General features: G+C 42.2%; 1 protein-coding gene across 2 annotated transcripts in view; it reads left to right on the top strand.

Annotated features, from left to right (window-relative positions):
* Positions 1 to 15,854, top strand: part of LOC141152761 (uncharacterized) — a 486,446-nt gene that overhangs the window by 37,908 nt on the left and 432,684 nt on the right. The window contains exon 2 of one of the 2 annotated variants that reach the window (XM_073637450.1): positions 13,864 to 13,938. The exons of the other annotated variant lie outside the window; for it this stretch is intronic. The gene's annotated coding sequence lies outside the window, so the exon portion shown is untranslated. The remainder of the gene's footprint in view (positions 1 to 13,863; positions 13,939 to 15,854) is intronic. 2 annotated transcript variants of the gene reach the window in all.

Raw genomic sequence — 15,854 nt, forward strand, 5'->3', positions numbered from 1 at the left:
CTGCTGCACCCACAACACCAGCCTCAGCGGTCTGCCCTGGAGCGGCGGTTCACTCTGACCGCAATCCACGGGTGGCGTAGTCGGACATTTAAACATCAAAACTACATAAATAGTTCCGCCACTGGTTTGACCGCCCTGAGCCCCGGAACTGGGTTGCCGCCACGGAGACTACAACCACCAGCATCCACCAAAAAGGGTCCGGCTCCGGGTGTCCCAAGGCCCAGGGGGCGCGTCAGAACATTTTCATCACCTTTCACAATCACCAATGGGACAAGGCAGGGATGTTCTCTGTCCCCTCTCTTATACATCCTAGTGACGGAGCACCTGCTCTCATCAATTCGCCATAACCCCAATATTAGGTAGATTGAGGTGGGAGGCACCGAGTACAAGTGCTCTCTATTTGCAGATGATGTCCTAGTATATATCACTCAATCACATATATCCATCCATGCTGTTATGGCTGAAATAGATCACTTTGTTACATGGTCAAATTTTAAAATCAATGCAGCGAAGTCTGAGGCCCTCGATGTCTCCCTCCCCAAATCCATATAGGATTCCATCCAGTCCAACTTTCCCTTTGCCTGGCCCTCACAGGGTATCAAATACTTAGGAATTCCTATTCATAGAGACCTCTCCCATCTATGTTATCTTAATTTTGGGCCCTTTATTGAACAACTCCATACAGACCATGGTTGGCAAGTTAGAACTGTAAGATTCACTACGTGAACCACTGGTGTTTTGTGGAAAAGCACATGTACACTGTGTTCCAAATTATTATGCAAAAAGTGTTTAGGAGTGATAAGGGAAGAATTTGTTTGTTTGTCAGTTAAACTCATTGATGGTGACGTGTGTCAGGGCTCTTTATATCACTGTAAGCAATTGCAGACACCTGTGCTAATTAGTTTGGCAGGTGTGTCCAATGAAAGGCAAGACTACTTAAGAAGGCTGGCTCACATTATTAAGCAGCCTACATTTTCTGCCAAAATGGGAAAGAAAAAGGATGTGACGGCTGCTGAGAAGCAACAAATTGTGGAGTGTTTAGGTCAAGGCATGACTACAATCAACATTGTGCGATGATCAGGATGAAGTGTCTTGGCAATCAAGAAGTATGTAGCTAATTCACAGTGCACACGTGTGCGTGCTGATAAGGGCAAATTGAGGACTCTTTCCTACAGGCAATTACGTCAGGTTGAAAGAGCAGAGGCAAAAAAGCCTTGTCATAGCAGCAGACAAGTTTTTGAAGCTGCTTGTGCCTCCAACGTCCCCCGAACAACAAGATGCAGGGTCCTTCAGAGGTTTGCAGCTGTGCATACGCCATCCTGTCGACCTCCTCTATCCACTTCACACAAGCAGAAATGGCTCCAGTGGGCCAAACATTACATGAAGACTCATTTCAAAACTGTTTTGTTCACGGATGAGTGCCGTGCAGCGCTCGATGGTCCAGATGGATGCAGTGGAGGATGGCTGGTTGATGGACACCCCATGCAAACACGGCTACAGCGCCAACAAGGAGGAGGTGGAGTAATGTTTTGGGCTGGAATCATGGGGAGAGAGATTGTCGGCCCCTTTAGGATCCCTGAAGGTGCTAAAGATGAACTCCATAATGTATGTGGATTTTCTCAAACAGCACTTCCTGCCATGGTTCAAGAAGAAGAACCGTGTATTTCACAGCAAGATCATTTTTTTGCATGATAATGCACCATCTCATGCTGCACATAAAACATCTGTATCTCTGGCTGATATGGGCATAAAAGGGGACAAACTTATGGTGTGACCCCCATGCTCCACTGACCTCTACCCCATTCAGAACCTTTGGAGCATCATTAAAAGGAGTGTCTATGATGGCGGGAGGCAGTTCACATCTAAGCAACAGCTCTGGGAGGGTATTCTGTCCTCATGCAAAACAATTGAAGCAGAAACCATCCAAAACCTGACAAATTCAATGGACAAGAGAGTTCAGAAGCTCCTTTCGAACAAGGGGTCCTATGTGAAAATGTAACATCACCTAGAATAAAGTTTTGAGTTGAAAACTGTTTGATTTCAGTTTCTAACAACCTGCTAATGCTTATAATTTCAAAAATGACCATTTTTTTGGTCTTTATTAAAATGAAAAGGTTGATCGAAAAGTTTGGGGGATCTAAGAGTGTGGCAACCCAGTAGTCATGATTACTTCGAATTCTGACAATATGAGGGTCATGCTGCAGGTAGTGCAGCAAGAAGGCACTTATGTGTCTTGCGCATCTCGGAGCCCCAAAATTATTTTCCGGGCTAGATGCAGCTAAAAATTATTATTAATTTTAAATCTGGTGAAGCTTTAGTATAGATGGCCTAATAGGATCAGTGCTGCACACTGCTACAAAGCCCAAATTATTTTCCAGTCAAGATACAGATAAACATGATTAGTAATTTTAAATCTGGTGGAGCTTATTATAGATGGCCTAATAGAATCAGTGCTGCACACTGCTACAAAGCCCAAATTATTTTCCAGCCAAGATACAGATAAACATGATTAGTAATTTGAAAGCTTAAAATGGTTGGTAGGGTGATTTTAACCAATCATCAAGCTTTTACTCTCCCCAGGATGACACAGGGGTAGAAAAGTCGTTTCGGATCCATGATTTGTTCATCTTTATGAACGTGAGTCTGTCTACATTATCAGTGGAGAGCCGCGTGCGCTTATCTGTCAGCACACCACCAGCAGCGCTGAGCACACGTTCAGACAGAACGCTGGCTGCGGGGCATGACAAGGTCTCCAAGGCGTAAGTGGCTAGCTCCGGCCATTTATCCAGATTGGAAGCCCAAAAAGAGCAAGGGTCCAGTGACACAGTCATGGCTTCAATGTTTACTTGGAGATACTCCTGTACCATCGTCTCTAGGTGTTGACTATGTGTCAGACTTCTTGTCTCCTGTGGCCTTGCAAAGGATGGGCTAAAAAAGTGGTGAAATGATTCCGCAAAATTGATGTTACCAGCAGATACTGTGGTTCTGTTACGGTTTGAGTGCTGAACACTTGACGGTCCCACGGTTGGCAAGTTGGAACTGTGAGATTCACTACGTGCACCACTGGTATTTTGTGGAAGAGCACATGTAAGATTCTGCAACAGTCTCTGCTGATACTCCTGCATGCGTGCATCCCTTTCTATGGCAGGAATAATTTCTGCAAATTTACTTTTGTACCGGGGATCTAACAGTGTGGCAACCCAGTAGTCAGGATTATTTCTAATTCTCACAATTCGAGGGTCATGTTGCAGGTAGTGCAGCAAGAAGGCACTCATGTGTGTTGCGCATCCAGGAGCACCAAGTCCCTGTTGTGTTGGTGGCGAGGTAACAATCATGCTTCCTTCCTCTGTCCTCTCCCCCCAACCTCGCACAACAGAAATGTGATCAAGGTCTCCCTCATCTGATGAGTCTTCCATCAGTTCGTCCTCCACTTCTTCCTGGGCTCCTGCACCTTCCTCACTAGTTTGGCTGCTACCATGCGCCCTGGTAAAACCATCTCCCCCACCCTCACATGCCTGCCGCCTTGGTGCTGCCGACCGTCTGGACCTTGCAGATGTTAGCCCTTCCGCATACAACTCCTCCTCCTCTACTTCCTCCACCTCCTCTTGTGCCACCACCTGACTCCGAATTCTGTTTAACATGTGCTCCAGCATGTAAATCACCGGAATAGTCATGCTGATAATGGCATCGTCAGCACTAAACATCTTCGTCGCCATTTCAAAACTGTGCAGAAGGGTGCATAGGTCCCTGATCTGAGACCACTCCTCCAGCGTGATTTGCCCCACCTCTGGATCTCGTTGGCCCAGGCTATACGTCAGAACGTATTGCACCAGGGCTTGTCGGTGCTGCCACAGTCGCTGCAACATGTGCAGAGTTGAATTCCACCGGGTAGGCACATCGCATTTTAGCCGGTGAAGTGGCAGGCCCAACGACTTCTGTAGAGATGTAATTCGCTGAGCTGCGGGATGCGAACGGCGGAAGTGAGCACACAGCGACCGTGCCCTCTGCAGAAGGCCATCTAGTCTGGGATAGTGGGCTAAAAATTGCTGGACAACCAGGTTCAACACGTGAGCCATACAAGGCACGTGTGTGACATTGCCCCGGCGAAGGGCCGCACCCAGGTTTGCAGCATTGTCGCACACGGCCTTCCCTGGTTTCAGGTCCAGTGGAGACAACCATTCATGAAATTGGTTCTCCAAAGCTGACCACAACTCCTCAGCTGTGTGACTCACATTTCCCAGACATTTCAATGTAAAAACCGCCTGATGACGTTGAGCCCTACTGCCAGCATAGTAAGGAGGTGTGCAGGATCCCTTCTGCGCAGTTAGAAAGCTTGTGGCATGACCAGACAGGCTTTGGGTGCAGGTGGAAGACCGAGAGGAGGTTGAGGAGGCAGATGCAGTGGAGGAACTTTGACATAAAGAGGATTGACGCACAACTCGTGGGGACGGCAAGACTTGGACAGCAGCCCCTTGTCATGCTGTCACCATAGTTACCCAGTGCCCAGTCAGCGACATGTAACGCCCCTGTCCATGCCTACTCGTCCAAGTGTCTGTGGTGAAATGCACCCTGTCACACACAGAGTTTCTCAAAGAAGCGGTGATGTTGTGTGCGACATGCTGGTGGAGCGCAGGCACACCTTTCTTTGAGAAGTAGTGCCGACTGGGCATCTGGTACTGGGGCACTGCGACGGACATAAGGTCTCGAAAATCCTCTGTGTTCACCAGGCGGAAAGGCAGCATTTCTGTAGCCAAGAGCTTGCAGATGGTGAAATTCAACCTCTTAGCTTTCTTATGGCTAGGAGGAAATGGTCTTTTACTTGTCCACATCTGAGGGACCGAGGGCTGGCTATTGTGCTTAGACGGGGTTGATAAGGGTGTCCCCGGCAAACTGCCGGTCTGTGAGGAAGATGCAGGCGGACATGTTAGGTTGCCTTGATCCAAAGGTGGTGCTATCGATGTCGGACAGCGCTCAACACCAGCTGGTGTTACCACCTCCAAAGAAAATGATGACCTGCCAATCACGCTGGCTGTTGCGGGTAAAGAGGTGGCAGGTCTGCGCCCCAAAACAGGTGTGACTGCTGTCCCCCCAGTCACAGAGGATGAAGAGGCCGTGGATGCACAAGATATGGCAGACGGTGGTTGGCCCGGCCGGCTAGGCCGCATTGTAGCACACTGAGCTTCCCACTGCAACTTATGCTTCATGTCCATGTGCCGGTTCATGCATGAAGTACTCAAACTATGTATTTTTTGGCCTCTACTTAGCTTTTGCTGACAAATGTTACAGATAACACGAGTTGGGTCATCTTTATCGATCTCAAAAAATGCCCAGGCTATGCAAGGCTTAGCACCCATGCGACCTGAAGAGCCACCACGACTTGTGGTGAGAGGCAGAGTTGTGTTTGAGGATGCAGTTGTTGACGTGCTTCCAGTACTACGTCTCTGTCCAGGAAGGCGCAACCTGACCTCGTCGTCACTAGCATCTTCCTCCACCTCCTCTGCTGACCTCATCTCTTGGCTGACTGTGGGTTGACAGTAAGTGGGATCTCCAACCTCATCATCATCACCGTGTGCGTTATCACACCCGTCGTCCTCAGAGCCAACCTGTTCCTGCCCTGACAAAAAACTAAAGTTGTCGCTCCAATCAGGTATTTGAGTCTTATCATCGTCTTCCTCATTGTCTCCACCAACAGGAGTTACAGTTTGGGAATGAGGGTCTACATTATGGTCAGAACCTTCTGCGTCTGGTCCTGGATCCGACTCATAAAGATTCTGGGCATCAGTGCAGATCATTTCCTCGTCTGGATTCACAGAAGCGCTGGAGTCGACCTCTGATTCCCAGGCTATAGTATGAGTAAACAGCTCTGCAGACTCAACCATCTGTTCTACCTCATACTCAGACGGGCAGCTGGAGATTTGGGAGCTGTGAGGAAGCAAGTGCGATTGGGGTGACATCTTTGAGGACTGGAGTATTTGTGATGTTGAAGTTGATGTGGAGGAGAGCCCACTTAAAGGAGCACTTGATATCCGTTGAAGCACCTGCTGTTTTTGTGCCTCATCTGGAATTTGTAGCGATTGGCGTGGCCGTAAGAAAGGGATCTTATCACATTGTCCGCTAAAAGAAGTAGACATTTTAGTTTGGCTGGAAGATGGTCTTTCTTCTGCAGATGTTACTGTTGCTTTAACACCTACCCCACGGACACAACCTTTTTTCCCCTTCCCAACATGCCTATTCCCCTTTCCACCAGCAGCAGGCCTTTTTCCACTCATTTTGGTGGTTAACTAATTCACAACTCTGGAGTTGTTTGCACAAAAAAACAATGGATGGGAACCGAGCAGAGCTGAGTGGACAAACTGTGGTATTAGGCCAAAACTATTGGCTGGGTTAGATGCAGAAAAAAATTATATTCAATTTGCAACCTGATGGAGGTCAGTATAGATGGACTAATAGAACAAGTCCCACACACAGCTAGAAGCCCAAATATTTTTTCAGAGGTAGATGCAGAAAAAATTTTTATTCAGTTTGCAACCTGATGGAGGTCTGTATAGATGGATTAATAGAACAAGTCCCACACACAGCTAGAAGCCCAATATTTTTTCAGAGGTAGATGCAGAAAAAAATATATTCAGTTTGCAACCTGATGGAGGTCAGTATAGATGGACTAATAGAGAAAGTCCCACACACTGCTAGAAGGCCAAATATTTTTTCAGAGCTAGATGCAGACAAAAATTATATTCAGTTTGCAACCTGATGGAGGTCAGTATAGATGGATTAATAGAGAAAGTCCCACACACTGCTAGAAGGCCAAATATTTTTTCAGAGGTACTGTAGATGCAGATAAAAATTATTTTTAATTTGCAACCTGATGGAGGTCAGTATAGATGGACTAATAGAGAAAGTCCCACACACTGCTAGAAGGCCAAATATTTTTTCAGAGCTAGATGCAGATAAAAATTATATTCAGTTTGCAACCTGATGGAGGTCTGTATAGATGGATTAATATAACAAGTCCCACACACAGCTAGAAGCCCAAATATTTTTTCAGAGCTAGATGCAGATAAAAATTATTTTTAATTTGCAACCTGATGGAGGTCAGTATAGATTGACTAATAGAGAAAGTCCCACACACTGCTAGAAGGCCAAATATTTTTTCAGAGCTAGATGCAGATAAAAATTATTTTTAATTTGCAACCTGATGGAGGTCAGTATAGATGAACTAATACAACAAGTCCCACACACAGCTAGAAGCCCAATATTTTTTCAGAGGTAGATGCAGAAAAAAATATATTCAGTTTGCAACCTGATGGAGGTCTGTATAGATGGATTAATAGAACAAGTCCCACACACAGCTAGAAGCCCAATATTTTTTCAGAGGTAGATGCAGAAAAAAATATATTCAGTTTGCAACCTGATGGAGGTCAGTATAGATGGACTAATACAACAAGTCCCACACACAGCTAGAAGCCCAATATTTTTTCAGAGCTAGATGCAGAAAAAAATTATATTCAATTAGCAACCTGATGGAGGTCAGTATAGATGGACTAATAGAATGATGCTATGCCCAAAAGATTTTACTTCACTAGGTGCAGTAAAAAAATTGGTATTCTATACACAGGTGGTATATCTTGCAACACAGATAGGCTACTCCACTGACTAACACACTCTGCAATAGGCCAAAAAGAATTAGCTTTGCTAGATTCAGCCAAATGCTGTGAAAAAAACTTGCACAGCACTGGCACAGACCTGCCTGGCAAAAACTGATAGGAACTGATGTAACCTAGTCCTGAAAAGGACTCCAATTACAATTAGTCTTTACTCCCACAATCTATCTATTTAAGAGCACAGACCTGCCTGATAAAAGTCATAGGAAATGCTGTAACCTAGTCCTTAAAAGGACTGCAATCACAACTATTCCCTACTCCCAAGCTATCTGTAGATTTGTGCGAAAATTGGTTTGAAATTAACAAGGTATAGCGCACACAGCAACAGCGGTGCCGTCTAACACGCAGCTGCAGCAGTGAGAAAATGGTGGCGACGGGGAAAATGGCTTGGTCTTATAGGGCAAGGACATGAACTTTTTATTATTAATTATTATTAGTACTATTATTATTACTACTATTATTATTATCCTTTCAAACCAAAACTATGTGTGACACAGGTGCCTTACCATTAAACTGTAGGTTCATTTTTGATTATTTAGGTAGTGATATATAATAATAATTACATAGCAAAAGTAATTGGGAGTTTGCAGCAAGTTCTTGGGTGGATAGAAATAAAAATTGACAAATTTGACAATAAAGAATTTTTTTCATTAGACCCCTTTAAGAAATTCTGCAAATGTACAGTCACTTGGAAATAGATATGTAGTAAATTAGTGCTTCCCAATTTACTTTGGCTATGTAATATACCATGCAAATAGACAGCGTGTCTGAAACTCTTAACACGTTGGGATGACAATCAGAATGTAAGATATTAAAAGTAAAACTCCCTTGTAGCTTGTGTGCTAAATAGGCATAATTAAAAAAGACAATATTCCTTTCTCTATTGGGATTTGAACCTTGACTCTGTAGCTTTAAAGGCTGATGCTTTACCATTGAGCTATCCAGTGAAGTAATAATGAATTATATTGTGATTCTGATTCTGATGTTTGAAGAAAGTAACACATCAGTCTCACACATCAAAATCAAAAATCATTTGAATTTGGCTTGCTTGCAGTCTGTGCTTAAGTCCCAATGAGTTTCAATCAGGTTTACACTGAAAATCATATAACCAAATAAAACTCCTAGGTTTCTTCAACTGAGTTTATAGCTTAGTGGTTAGTCCACTGGTGTCTGGACATGGTATTTTGGGTTCAAGTCCCATCACCAAAAAGTGATTTATTTATTTTTTTATTATTATTATTACAGTTGTAAAAGTCACTTATCCAACAGGGTATTTAGCCTCAAACTGACATCATTCTGATGTTTGATATCTGATCATGTCCTAAAATGGACACTGTAGAAAGAATTTACTCCAGAAATGAACTAGCTGACTTGCAGGCGCCTTGTCCTGTGGCCGGGTCAATGGTCTATTGCAGCTGTACATGAGCCCTGAAAACCACCTCCTACCTTCCGGAATCTCTGTCGCTTCCTCTCAGAGGTGTATCTAGGTTTTCTGGCACCCGGGGCAAGAATTCAGTTTGTCCATTCTCCATTCTCCCCCCCAAGCACATATGCGATTGGCACACTTATTCATGTGTCGATGAACTGCTCTCCCTAATTCTCTCAATGTTCAGTGAAAAAATGAGAGAAACATGAAAAAAAGCTCTTTGTCACTTGACCATAAGTATGAAAATCACATATGAGTGAAGAGGCCAAGCGATGACTGCTGGAGCCCGCAAGCAGAACTGAATCCTGACAGTGAGGATATCATACACTGTTAGGATTGGCATGCTACAGGGCTTCATTATATTATATTAAAGGGTTTGTCCAGGTTTGAGATGAAAGTCTACAGTCACTCTATGTGACTGCAGGCTTCTGAATTCTCACAGCGCATGCACTACACACTTTTAGGATTCTCCCTTGCCGGTAGCAAGAGTGGACCGTCATGTCAGCACAAGTATGAGAATTGTATACTTCTGACCACATTCTGACTAAATGTGTCCGGCAACGCTGAATTCATTTTCATTGAGTGAGGCCACAAATGTCTAGTCAGTATGTCTAGTCTCAGAATAAAGCGATACAAAATTGTTTTTTTTTCTAGAAAATAGTTTTTATTGTGTAAAAGTGCCAAAACATAGAAAAACAATATAAATGTGGTACCACTGTAAACGTACTGACCCAAAAAATAACGCTGCATTATCAATTTTACCACATGTGGAATAGATATTAGAATTCCGGAATTGTTTTTTGTTTATTCTGCCTCCCAAAAATCGGAATAGAAAGCGATCAAAAAATATAATGTGCCCAAAAATAGTACCAATAAAAACACCAACTTGTCCTGCAAAGAACAAGGCCTTACATGACTTTGTCGGCCAAAATATGGAAAAGTTATAGCTCTCAAAATATGGCGATGCAAAAACTAGTCTTTGCAAAAAAAAGCATCTTTTAGTGTGTGACAGCTGTCAGTCATAAAAACCCGATATGAATCTGGTATCGCTGTAATCGCCCCCTAAGAAAAAAGTCGTCTAATCACTTATACCGCATGAGGAACGGCGTAAAAAATAAATGTTAGGGTTGTGCTAGGCTTAGGGTTGTGCTAGGGTTAGGTTTGTTCTAGGGTTAGGGGTGGGCTAGCATTAGGATTGGGCTAGGGTTAGGGTTGGGCTAGGGTTGGGATTGTGCTAGGGTTAAGGTTGGGCTAGGGGGGTTAGGGTTGGGCTAGGGTTAGGGTTGGGCTAGGGCTAGGGTTGGGCTAGGGTTAGGGTTGGGCTAGAGTTAGGGTTGTGCTAGGGTTAGGTTTGTGCTAGGGTTAGGAGTTGGGCTAGGGTTAGGGTTGGCGTAGGGTTGGAGTTGTGCTAGGGTTAGGGTTGGGCTAGGGGGGTTAGGGTTGGGCTAGGGTTAGGGTTGTGCTAGGGTTGGGGTTGGGCTAGTGTTGGGGTTGTATTAGGGTTGGGGTTAGGGTTTTGCTAGTGTTGGGCTAGGGTTAGGGTTGGGGTAGGGTTAGGGTTGGGCTAGGGTTAGGGTTGGGATTTTTTCAAAAGTAAAGAAAAAAAAATGATGATGATATGGCGACCAGTGTTGAGCGCAAGTGCTCGCTACTTGAGTTTGCATTGGGTGCTCAGGTATGTACTTAGTATCACTGGTGTTAGAGTGACATGCTCATGCTTTGTGGCCAAAAAAAACCATTGCTGGAATAGCCTGCCATGCACAAGTGGGAAGGGCATCGAACTCAAACATGTCACTCGAGCACCCGTGATATATGGTGCATACCCGAGTACCCGATGCAAATTCAAGTAGTGAGCACTTGCGCTCAAAACTAATGACTACTTATTTAATATGATGACCTAATGTTATCAAATTCTGTCATACCACTGGGTTCAAAATGTACACTATACCCCTTGATAAAATCCTTGAGGGGTCTAGTTTCCAAAATGGGGTCACTTGTGGGGGGTTTACACTATATATGCAGGGGGGCTCTCCAAACGCGACATGGCATCTGCTCTCAATTCCAGCCAATTTTGCGCTCAAAAAGTCACACAATGCTCCTTCCCTTCTGAACCCTGCCATGCGCCCAGTGTATTTTCCCCACATATGGGGTATTGGAGTAATTGCACAACAGTTTTTAAGTTTAATTTTCTCCTCTTACCCTTGTAAAAAGAAAAAATTTAGGGCTAAAACATAATTTTTGTGGAACAAGTTTGATTTTTTTTATTTTCACGGCTCCATGTTATAAACTTCTGTGAAGCACCTGGGGTTCAGGGTGCTCACCACACATCTAGATAAGTTCCCTGAGGGGTCTAGTTTCCAAAATGGTGTCACGTGTGGGAGGGGGGGGGGTTTCCACTGTTTAGGCACAACTGGGGCTCTCCAAAAGCAACATGCTAACTATTCAAGCAAATTTTACATTCAATAAGTCAAATGGTGCTCCTTCCCTTCCGAACCCTGCCGTGCACCCAAGCAGTGGTTTTCCCCCACATATGGGGTATTGGCTTACTCAGGAGAAATTGCACAAGTTGCATGGTGCAATTTCTCCTGTTACCCTTATGAAAATGCTAAACTGGGAGTCTGAAAAAAATTTTGTGGGAAAAATGTGAAAATTTTATTTTCACTGCTCCATCTTAAAAACTTCTGTGAAGCACCTATGGGTTCAAGGTGCTCACCACAAATCTAGATAAGTTCCCTGAGGGGTCAAGTTTCCAAAATGGTGTCACTTGTGGGGGGGTTTCCACTGTTTAGGCACATCAAGGGCTCTCCAAATGCAACATGGCGTCTGCTAATTATTCAAGCAAATTTTACATTCAAAAAGTCAATGTAAAGGCCCTTCAAAGTCACTTCAAATGTGATGTGGTCCCTAAAAAAATGTTTTTGTAAATTTTGTTGTAAAAATGAGAAATCGCTGGTCAACTTTTAACCCTTATAGATCCCTAATAAAAAGAAAATTGGTTCCAAAATTGTGCAGATGTAAAGTAGACATGTGGGAAATGTTATTTATTAACTATTTTGTGTAAAATGTCTCTCTGATTTACGGGCATAAAAATTCAAATTTTAAAAATTGCTAAATTTTCAAAATTTTTGCCAAATTTCTGATTTTTTTCACAAATAAATGCAAGTGATATGGAAGAAATTTTACCACAATCATGAAGTACAATATGGCACGAAAAAACATTCTCAGAATCAGCGGGATCCGTTGAAGCGTTCAACAGGTATTACCTCATAAAGTGACAGTGGTCAGATTTGTAAAAATTGGCCTGGTCATTAACGTGCAAACCACCCTCGGGGTTAAAAGGGTTAAGTAATGAGCTGGTTCAGTCCTGACCATAAATTTTAGGCTTGCATTTCAGCCCAAGAGAGGTGACAGAGAAGGACAGGGACCCAACAATGAAAGACGCCTTGACGATGGTTGTTGGGCACACATATATTGGCCAATCTATGCGCTAAGTGCTTTCCTTTATTGTAAGCCAATTATGGATTTTATCAATGCCAGGTCTTGCCCCTTCTTGCAATAATTGACGTTCCCAAAATCCCATAAATAGATTAGCATAAGACGGGCCACAGGATGCCCCCATGGCGGTCCCCTGTAATTGTAAATAAGTTTTTCCGTTAAAGGTGAACACATTATGTGTTAGTATCAATTCCAATAGAGTCAAAATTAATTTTACCAGGGAAGGGTCAATATTACTAGATCGAAGAAACCAGGAAGCCTCCATGAGGCCATCACTGTGCCTTAAGGAGGTATATAAAGCCTCCACATCAGCCGTCACAATTAGCATATTCTCGTTTAGATGTATATTGTTAAGACGGCGCAAGACCATGGTAGTATCTTTAACAAAAGATGGCAATTCGGAAACAAGCGGTTTAAGATAATGATCCACAATTTTGCATATAGTCTCACATAGGCTTTCATTTCCAGAGACAATAGGTCTACCAGGAGGATCCAGTACATTTTTATGCACTTTAGGGATTAGATATAAAGTAGCTAATCTGGGACTCATGCTTTTATATAGATCAAGAAGTTTTTTTGGGATGATGTGGTCCTCAAAGGCCGACAACAAAGTGCTCAAAAGTTCAGAATGGAAAACAGTGGTGGGATTATAAGTCAACTGTTTGTAACGTTTGCGATCACTAAGTAATTTATTGGCCTGTTTCTCATACATTGAGTTAGGCCACACCACTACATTTCCACCTTTGTCAGCCATTTTGAAGACCACATCATGCCACTCCTTCATTTCTTCTATTGCTTTCCTTTCTCTGAAACAGAGATTAGACTGGGATCTAGACTCATGAGCCAATTTTTCAACATCACGTGAGACCATTTTAGTGAAAATTTCCACGGCCGGTACAAGAGAAAGAGCAGGAAATTTTTTGGATTGACCTACCAGATGTGTGGGAAAGTGGCTTCCATCTGTGGAACTTTCATCGGCCAATGATTGCAAGGTAGCCAAAGCCTCCTGTTCTTCCGTAGAGGGGAACATATCAAAAATATCTGATCTGTGATGAAGCTTCTTCAAAATTAGTTTACGAGCAAATAAATGTATGTCTTTTATGGCCGTGAATGTATCTAAATGAAATGAGGGAGAAAATGTTAAGCCCCTCTTTAAGACTGACATTTGAGTTTCTGTTATAGGATGAGAAGACAAATTTATTACCTTCAAAGAATCATCACGATAATTTTTACAGTAATTTCTGGTGTTAGGCCTCTTCTTTTGAAATTGTCTTATCTTAGGTCCAGTTTCAGAATCGGTTCCTGAACTCAAATCATCATGATAAGAAGACAAGGATTGGCTAGACACACTTCTAGGTAAATCTTTCTTCTTCATGCTTTTCCTCACTTGCCATCTGAAGATTATACCGCTTTGAAAATCATTAATATCCCGTTCATATTTTTTATGTTTGTCCATACTGATATTTTTCTCCCATTTTTCAAAATCCTTGTCCAAATTATTTAGTGTCTCCTGAAAACACCCGGCTGTCATCACTTGTTGTAATTTCTTTTGAAGGATTTCAGTTTCATCCTCAGTGACCCCAATCATTTTCTCATTTTTATCTATTATAATTTGAATAAACTCCAGAGAACATACATTAGCGGCATTAATCCACCTCTGAATAAGCGTTTCATCATCAAGGTCAAACGTTGGATATTTTTGAATTCTCAAGCCTCTCGGGATAATTTTCTGGTCCCGGTAATTTTGTAAAGATGTCCACCACAACTTAGTCTTTCTATAAAGTAAATTCTTATATTTTTTGAGACTCTCCTGACTGGAGTATGAAACATAACGTGACTCAGGATTGGTACCTTTCCTGAAAATATCAGTAGCTTTAGCCAACCAAGAGGTTTCCTTGGCTTTAAAATCCATATTAAGGACGATCTGTTAGGATAACAGTAAATAACAAGTTTTCACACAGGTAGTCCGTATGTACAAAAAAGTACCAGTACTCCCAATAACAATCTTATACACAAATTTTTACAAAGGTGTATGATAATCACCCAGCAAAAAAGGAGTAACAACAAAATATTAAAATAAATATTTTATTTGAAACATATATAAAAATAAAAATAAAAAGATAAAAGGGAAAGGTACCAATCCAGAGAAGACATAATAGGAGCTTTTAACATTAAAGGGATACAGGATGAATAAACTGTACAAAATCAAGCTTACATTGTCCTTCATAAAGATTTCATAATAGAAAATATTTCATAAAATTTGATTGATAAAAGGATTGAGTTATTACATCGAGGAAAATCCACTACGATGTTCTTTATAAATATAATCAATAAAGTTTCAACATAATTTGATCAATCAAAAGAATAAAATGATATATGAAGAGCAAAGATATACATAGGTTAACCAATGTGTTCCACATATAAAGGCAAATCACATACAACCACACATCAGATGCAGGGACACAGCAGTGTTCTCGTGCATCAAGCACATAGAATAACACAGCCAAATACTATATGTGATTCCCCTCTAACTGATATGCCTATTGTCCAAGTGAGTCCTCCGATAAAGGTGGAATGCCACACATTAATATCAACGCATGAAAAGTGGATTTACAATAAATCATCCATAAAATCCCATACCTATAGATGCTCCTGCTTCCTGCCCCGACGCGCACGTTTCGCTTTAGCTTCCTCGGGAGGCGTGCCGAATGAGGGGCATGTGTGCTTTTTATGTGTGTCTCCTTACACTGTTTTTCCTTTCCATAATATGGAGACTGCATCTCTGTTTTGCACCTGTCACTTTATTTTAATATTTATTTTCAAAATATGGACATTGTGTATTTGTTTTGCACTGCTACTTTATTTCAATATTTATTTCTAAAATACGAGTGTGCACTTGTGCTGCACTGTCACTTTATTCTAATATTTATCTCTAAAATATGGAGATTGAGTATTTGCTTTGCACTGCCACTTTAGATTAATAATTATTATTCTTTATTCATCAAAATTGTATTGTAATTTTAATATTGCAAATATGAATTAGAATATCCCTTTGCATAATATTGTCACTTCATATCGCATGTAGAGATGAGCGTTGTTCTACTCGAACTGTTCGCCAATCTCAAATTCGAGCTGTTTTGGGCGGTGTTCGAGCCGTTCGGTGAACACGAACGATTTGAGAAAAATTCGGCTGTTCGAGGTTATGTTCGATAACTGTTCGTGCACCAAAATCATAACTGGATTTTTTCTCAGTAATGATGAAAATTAATGTT

This window comes from Phyllobates terribilis, unplaced genomic scaffold (genome assembly GCF_046119375.1).
Source record: "Phyllobates terribilis strain yellow unplaced genomic scaffold, ASM4611937v1 Scaffold_6__1_contigs__length_29720123, whole genome shotgun sequence".
In the NCBI taxonomy this organism is placed as follows: domain Eukaryota; kingdom Metazoa; phylum Chordata; class Amphibia; order Anura; family Dendrobatidae; genus Phyllobates; species Phyllobates terribilis.